We start from the raw sequence: 7,159 nt of genomic DNA on the forward strand, positions 1-7,159 counted from the left end.
ATAAATTCATTTGATTGTCTAAAATTTGGACCTGTTTCACACTATGTATTGTGATACTATTCAGTGTTTCAACAAAGTGGTGGACAAAATTTGTGTTCTGAAGCAGCCAGCATAATGATGTGTAATATTCATGACGTATCTCCATGCATACCCTGGCATACTGTGCTGCAATGCATTTAGGAAGCATGTTGGAAAATTGTGCAAGAATATTTTTAAAATTTGGAAGTGATATGTGTTAATATTGTCATCATCTTGTACGTTTTGTGTGGTAGGTAAGTTTTGAAACTTCTGTACCTTCTCTATTGTTTCATATAAACAAAGATAAACTTATCTTTAAATATTTAGTGATATTTCCTTATCTTCTTCTATACTTTCTGTTTTAAGTTTATATCGCATCATTATTTTATCATGCAACTCAAAATACCTGTTATTGGAGGTTATTTATAACAAGGCTCCTGAAATGTAGTACATTTAAATGTTTTGTTTTGGAGTGGACTCCACTGTTCTGCCTCTTTGATACCATATAATGCCAGGTCTACAGCAGCTATATTCATTATTATAAAATCTCTTTAATATCCTGAGAACTTATAAAATGGGACAGTCTTATAGCTAAGTCAGGTTATATGTGTAATACACTTCCATTGAATATGAAGAGGACTGTCTTTCGAAAAGTAACACTGTGCAGTCCAGTAGAAGATTATCAGAACTTTAGAGAAACAGTCTTCACCTTCAGGATCAAAGCAAGTAGTAAGGTTAGCTTACTTTTAAATGCTGAAGATGGAAGCAGTATGCTCCACTGTAATATTTGTGAATTTCTACTCTTAACAGGAATGAGTACCAGGAATTAATTAAAATGATTTTCCCGGGGAGTGAAGTGCGGCCGGCGCGTAAGGCTGACAACCTTACCGCCATCTCTGAGCCGATTGTCAAGGTAATGTGGGACCCTTAACGGGTACAGGGATAGGTTTACTTTTTTACTTTACTACTGGATTACATAGCATTACATCCTAGAAGGAGCTAGTCACTTCTGTGAGAATCTCAAATCCAGTAGGCATGTTTTTCAAGTATTGACATTTTTGTTTTACACTCATGATTGGGAGGTTGCAACATGATGCAGCTGCTGTTCAGCGTAGTCTTGGACAAACATACAGTGAAAGTTATGATAGGTGTTCCATTTCATTCTGACTTTCCAAATAATAATTTCTTCCCTCTTTTCACAGCTGTTCCAAGTATTTTGTTATATACCTAGAAGGGGCAGCTGGTTATTTTTCAGTATCCAGGACAATTCGCAGCATTGCAGCTGTCAATTTTCATAAGTTGACTGACATGATTTGGGTTCTGGGAATGATGAACTCTTGGTGTAACAGCTGACATTTTAAATGTCTAAGAATTTGTTTTTTATTATTACAAGTCATATTTCACTGTGAGGTTGTGTGCATTATGCCTTTGTTGTAGGCATAGAATAAACCCTTAACACATGAAATACACTCTAAATGAACAATTATCAGTTTGGTGTTTGAAATTTTCAGCTGTTTTTGTGGAGTTTCTGTCAACAAGAGAAGTCACAACAGTTAAATGCTATACATTTTGGGAGTGTGGAAAATTACCTAAACAGTTTACATATTTAACTTTGTGTAAATACCACTGATATGAGTAAGATGCAGTTGACTTCTTGTATCAGCAGATCCTCAACAAAGTAATGTATTGAGAATGAAAGTTTAAGTTCAGCATCATTTCAGATAAAATCCAGTTTTGTTGTGGGAATTTTTATATGAATTCACAAATTTCTTGCTGGGCTTGCAATTATTTGAAATTTTGTTGCCTCATACTGCCGAGAAATAAGGTCCTGTTTTAAAGTGTTCTCTAGTCTAGTTCGCTGTAGGTACTACATTTTTAAGTAGTTAAAGAAGCCATTAATGTGGCTCCTTATGCAGGTGTAGCACTACTGTTCACATCAGTTTTCATGGGCTCTTGCTGAGGGCTATTTCAAGAAGAGGAGTAGTGGCTGGCAGGACGTGGTACATGCACTGCTTTGTGCTATGATCTGAAGGAAAATTGACATACGTCTTACTTGTATTATATTAAGTATCAGTGGTTTACCTGCTCTGGAGGAAGCCCATTTTGTTTCAGCAATTATAACCATTAGTAGGGGGATGATTTAAATACTGCTTTCATTATGTTAAATTTAGTTTTAAGGAAAGTGGAGTTGCAGGGTATGGCAACTGGTAGAATATCAAAGGGGGACGTACAATAGACTTACTAGTCACGGTGCATGGGGAAACCCACCCTCTCCAATAATAATAATAATAGTTTGAGTAAATCAGTTTAGAAGTATATTCACAGATTTTGAGTAGGAGTTATCCCACAATATACGCTTACAGTAGATCATTGACAGATGGTAATTCCAGACAAGAAAGGCCTGCCTACATGGAGGAATTTGATTATATTTAGCAGTTGTGAGACAGTGAAGGCATTCCCATAAGTCTAGACACAACCATGCAAATTTCTGCCTGTACTATAAAAAGGATTTGGTGTTTTGTTCAGTGCACTGTTTGTAGTGAAATATTGAAAGCAGGTGAGTATATGGAAGATCAAGCACAGGAAGCAAGCTAAAATTCATCTTTTCAAAGTGGGAACTCATTAACCAACCATGAAGTATAGCAGGCATGTCAATTGTGGGACGATTTTTGGTCAATCTCATAGGCCTATAAGGAAATTTATACGTGAAAAGCATGTAAATTCATTTGTAATATAATATGATTATATTCAGATTTTTAAAGGAAAATATGTGTTAAAGTAGTCTGTACTTTCAATGTATGTTGCTTTTGCAACAAACGTGTTGTGTTAGTTTTGCTTAAAGCGAGGTATGACAATTGGAGGGGGTGGTAGATCACTTGCAGTTTTGACACTAAAAGGTCGATCGCAACCTGTTTGAAGTTGGACATGCCTGGAGTATAGTCTTTGATAGTTGATAGTCACTCAGATGACATACCTTCTGTGAAACCCACATGTGGATGCTATGTGGTTACATAGCGGTTCACCAATGGTTCAGAAGAATGTTCTGCCTCAGTCTTGCAAGTGAAAGAATCAGCCAAACAAGTGGCAAGCAAGTAATACTCTGCATGGTCAACATTGTAAAATCCTCGAATCCAGTGTTCAACATGTTCATAAGAGAGCCCAAAAGTGAGTGGAACTGTTGTCACCATACAGGCAGTTTTGAAGTAAATCTTCCACCTGTTCAAGTACATTCCCCATTCCATAGTTGATCTCTAGCCCTTGACAAAGGGAAGCAGCATAAGTATTACATGAAAGTTACTGAAATATGCATGGTAAGATCAGTTTTTAGTGTAACATGACAGTAATTTTTTTCAGTTGAATTGTGTGAAGTCTTGATAATTTATCATGATTTTGTCATTTCTTGGATGCGCTCCTGAAGTGATACAGTGAGACAGTAAGTTAAAAGTATAAAATTGGATTAATGGGAGTGGCTTACATGCCTGTTATAGCAGAATATGTGACTTCAAAATGTGACTGTTAAACAGTCACTGTCTAGGATTCCTTCTACAGTTTTGTCAACTAGAGGATTACTTACCCTGAAAATATAGTGCTCTGAAAGAAAATGTGGTACAGGAAAATTTCTGCATTAAAGATGTGTTGCAAATTTGAGGAATAGCATTATGTCTTGTCAAAATGTTTGAAACAGTGCACTCAAAGGAATGATACCTGAAAAAGAAAAGAGCTACATTGTAAATATTTAAAATTTATTCCATAAGCAACAGTAAACTGAAAGGCTAGTAGGTGGCATTATTATTAAAAGTAAAATTACAAGAAGAATAGCAGGATGTAACTCCATTTTATAATTGCTTTCAGTGTAGTTTTTAAAACTGTTAACAGTGTTTGGCAGTAGCTTCTTTATAATAATGTGACATGCTGCCTAGGCCCAGAATATTTGGAATAAGAACACATCCATAGCTATACAATGGCTAGCAAAGCCGAGGAAATCGTTACCTCGAAAATGAAAGTCTTAGCATTAGGGTTTCCACCATTACAAACAAATTGTTTGAAGCAGGGGGTGTAATTAACCCATCAACAAGGTATTCCTCATTCAGTCTGAGTGCAATATATAACAGTGGGTATTCAGCAAGAGACCAGCAGAGTTCTTATCCTACTAGAACAGGAGAGTTTCGTATCTGATGGGACCAAGGACAGTTGAGCTCTGAGCAGATGACATTTCACCAAGATCAGCAGTGCAAATAGTTGTAATAGTGAAGAGGGAAATGTCTGACGTAAGTTGAGAATAATTGTGAGTGTAAAAGTAACCATCTAATAAATATTCGTTCAAATCCGAGAACCCACACAGTTTCTTGCCATGTTGCCTAGCAAACATGCGACAATAAAAATGTAATGTGAAGAAGAAATGTCCTTTCCCTTGTCTACTTCTTGACAGACTTGGAAGTATTGGTCTCATCTCAGCCCAATTTTAGTGTGAATATAGATCATACAAACCCCAGCATTCATGACATTGAATCTTTTTTTAGTAGTTTTCACTGAAAGCATTTGCTCCCTACCCATTGTGACGTGAACAAAGGGACATACACAAAGATAAAAAAAGTGACCAGTAGGAATTCTGCTCATTTATGAAATCCCTAAATCTACCCTTACATCATTAACACTTAATAGTACATTTCATGGAACATGATTCTTAGTAATGTAACCCATAGTCTACCTGCTGGATGACATGTAATACCATTTAGCTTTCTCCACGCAGTGAATATATCCAGATGGTGGTGTTGTAGTGGACATTATTGTCAGTGTTGTGTTGATAACCAGCTTAGCATACTTTCTGTGTGTGATATGGAAATAAAGCGAAATATGCGCAAGAAGTGTAGCAACATCAATTTCCGGTCTGGTCACTTACTTTAAAAGGGGCCTAACAGTGCTAGAATTATGGTTTTGGGTAGACACTTAACCTTTAAACTCTAGGCTTTTGAAATGGTGGTAAGCTTGAGCTGGCTGGAGTTTATTTAAATGCCTGTTCCTGCTAGGGCGCTTAAACAGTTTTAAGCATTGTGTTTAAAAATGCTGTATCTAATACTGAGTTGACCCCAGGGCCATAGTGTAATTGAAAAAAAAAATTCACCTAATTTGGACTTGAACACCTGACTTTTCATCTTGTAACATGGTGCCTCAACCAACTATGCTTCCCTGTGCCTCCTTCGGTCCTAGTAAATGCTAAAATGTTGATCATATTTCATCATTACTAATGTTTATGTTGTCATATGGTGTGTTCTAATTTATGATGTTGCTGTGGTAAAGACAGGAGAAGAAGGAAGAATTCAGCAAGAGTGATTGTACAGCAAACATTACTTGGAAATAATTATGAAACAGCTGGAAGAATACAGAGTGGCAGTTTTGTATGGCACAAAATCGGCTTCATATTCATTCTCACAAAGTTCTGTCTGTTCATTATGCAGCCCTTCTTTGGATATATTGCCTTGAGTTATAACCTATGAAGGTGACCTTCATATCCATCCTTCCACAGGATCCTATAGCAAGATGTTAGTGGACTTCACTAAAACACCTATTTCTATCCATTCTTCCACTTCCCCATAAATGTCTGAAATCTGTCATGAGTAGCAGCCAACAATTTTGCATAGTCTTGTAGATTTAAATCCTTGTTATAGGGAACTTGGACACATCAATTTGTTCAGGTCCCTCATCAAAGTCTAGGGCAAGTCTGTTCTTTACAAGAGAAACGTAATTAAATTTTGATATCACAAGTGACACTGAGGTAAAAGGAGTTGTATGTATGAACATGTTGGAAACAAGGCAAGTGCTTTGTAAAATCAAGAAGACATAACAAGGAACAAGCTGGAAGCACTCTCTGATGTGGAGAGTGATCCAGTAGTGGAGATCCTTTGTAGAGGCTGCCAGGTTATTGGCAACAGTGACTAGGAACTGTAAACAGAATCCTAAGGGCAGTAAATGGAATTCTGAAGACAAAGTGTTGGCTCTCTCTCTCTCCTTAAGTATAGCCCAAAGTCCAATATTAATACCACTACTCCCATCTATAAAAGCCACATTGCAGCAGCAGCTTTCAGTGCCCAGGTAGGTACATGTAAGGACTAATGCACTGTATTCAGTTAATTACAGCATTGTTTTGTAAAAGAAATGGTTAATGAGAATAAATAATTAAGATTTTGAAGTCATTATGCCAGAACATTATAATGTACTGTTTATCAATCCTGTGAATCAACATACATATGATGTAGGACATGTCACAATAATAAGAATTCTATATATAATAGAATAAATAATATTTAATAGAACCACAATCAAAAAGCAAAATAGAGGCAGAGGTATCTGTGAGACGGAATAAATGAGAAAAAGGAAAGAACGTAATTAGACATACAAAAGTACTGTAACAGTTACTCCTTTGTGAACACGTGGTGCCATTCATTTGTATTATGAGTGGCACATGCTCATGCTGGCTTGCTTGTCGATTTCTTCTTGTCTTCCACCCTGAAGATGGCAGCGATACGTTCCTCCGAAACGCCGCTTAACACAATATCTACACGGCGCCACATCTCAGAAGACTGCTTTCTTCATGGTCACTGTCCATGAAAACCTCATTATCTTAACAAGGTTTTATGTAGCTTGCAAGGAGAGTTAGTTATGAGCTTGAATACGCATATTTGTAGCAGAACCACATTTTTCATTGAAATTTACCCATCCTCAGCTGTCCTAAATGCCTGTGAGTATTAATCTTTTCTGCCTATGGTGTAATACATTTCAGTAAGGGGATAAGATGCTTGTGCTTTCCTAAACAAACTTTCGCAAAAGTTTCTGCTGATGGATACTGGTGATACTGGTTAATATCAGTTCATGTGAGTTAATACTTAACAACAGTGTACATTTCTCTGCAGTATAAGGGGTCTAGATTGCAAAATCATTGTTATGTCGTGAAAACTTGGGAAGATTGTGAGCAGATGTGAATATTGGATAGCTGTTAACATTTCTACCGACTGAGCTCTAGATTATGGCTGTTACCTCCGGAACAACCTCTAGTAGTAGTTTCAAAAGAGTTGTGGATAGATGGCAGTATAATAATCCGTGACATCACTACGGCTAGTTGCTAATCGATAGCATGGAGTTACAT

This window comes from Cryptotermes secundus, unplaced genomic scaffold (assembly GCF_002891405.2).
Source record: "Cryptotermes secundus unplaced genomic scaffold, Csec_1.0 scaffold102, whole genome shotgun sequence".
NCBI lineage: Eukaryota > Metazoa > Arthropoda > Insecta > Blattodea > Kalotermitidae > Cryptotermes > Cryptotermes secundus.